A 966-nucleotide genomic window follows, 5' to 3' on the forward strand; every position below is an offset into this window, starting at 1 on the left:
ACATCTGTCAAGCCTGTGGCAGTTGTGTAGATCCCACCAACTTCGAAGCTACGGGAAACGAGCATAGGAGAGTGGAGCATCCTATGAATGAATATTCCATCTAATGAATTCCAAAACAAAAACAGAAAGCCAGAAATGATAGTCCATGTCTTTAATACCAACAATCAAGGGAGCAGAGACAGAGAAACTCTGAATTTGAGGTCAGCCTACTATACAATAGTTTCCAGACCAGCCAGGGGCTACATAGTGAATATGAAATCAATAAAAAAAGAAACAAGGAAGACTTTCATATTCCTTGAGAATAAGGGCAACTTTAAAATGAAGACTCCAAAGCCAGGTGGCAGCGACACACACCTTTAATCCCAGGACTTAATCCTGGAGAGGCAGGTTGATTTCTGTGAGTTCAAGGCCAGCCTCGTCTACTTAGAGGGCCTGTGTCTTCAAACACCAAGATGAACAAATAAAATAAACCCAGCACCCAAGAAGCAAGAGTTAGGCTGAGCTACATTGAGTGTGAGGCAGAGGGGCAGCCTGGTCTACAGAGCAAGTTCCAGAACAGCCAAAAAGTCCCTTCCCCCAGAAAAGGAAAAGTGAAGCAATTACACAAAAATTCATTAGATGTACAGAAAAACCGAAATTGGGAATTCATCAATGGTAAGATCAACCTCACGGCAAAGGTCACATTCAACTAACAATCCATAAAATGCCACCCAATCACAGATTAAGTGATGCCATCAGGGAACGTCAACTCACATATTATATCTAATCCACAATACTAGGAGTTCAGCAAGATTTTTCCTATAAGTGTTATTACAAAGTTCGTGACTGGTTTTTACCTAGTGGCTGACTATTTTAGAAACAGCTGATCTTGAGACAGATTTACACGAAGTAGATTATAAAAATCTATTTTAATGTAAACTACGTTAACGCTTCCAGAAAATATCTTCCTTTTCCAACAGTCCCGTT

Source organism: Alexandromys fortis, unplaced genomic scaffold (genome assembly GCF_014885135.2).
Source record: "Alexandromys fortis isolate MF-2015 unplaced genomic scaffold, M_Fortis_MF-2015_v1.1 scaffold_80, whole genome shotgun sequence".
NCBI lineage: Eukaryota > Metazoa > Chordata > Mammalia > Rodentia > Cricetidae > Alexandromys > Alexandromys fortis.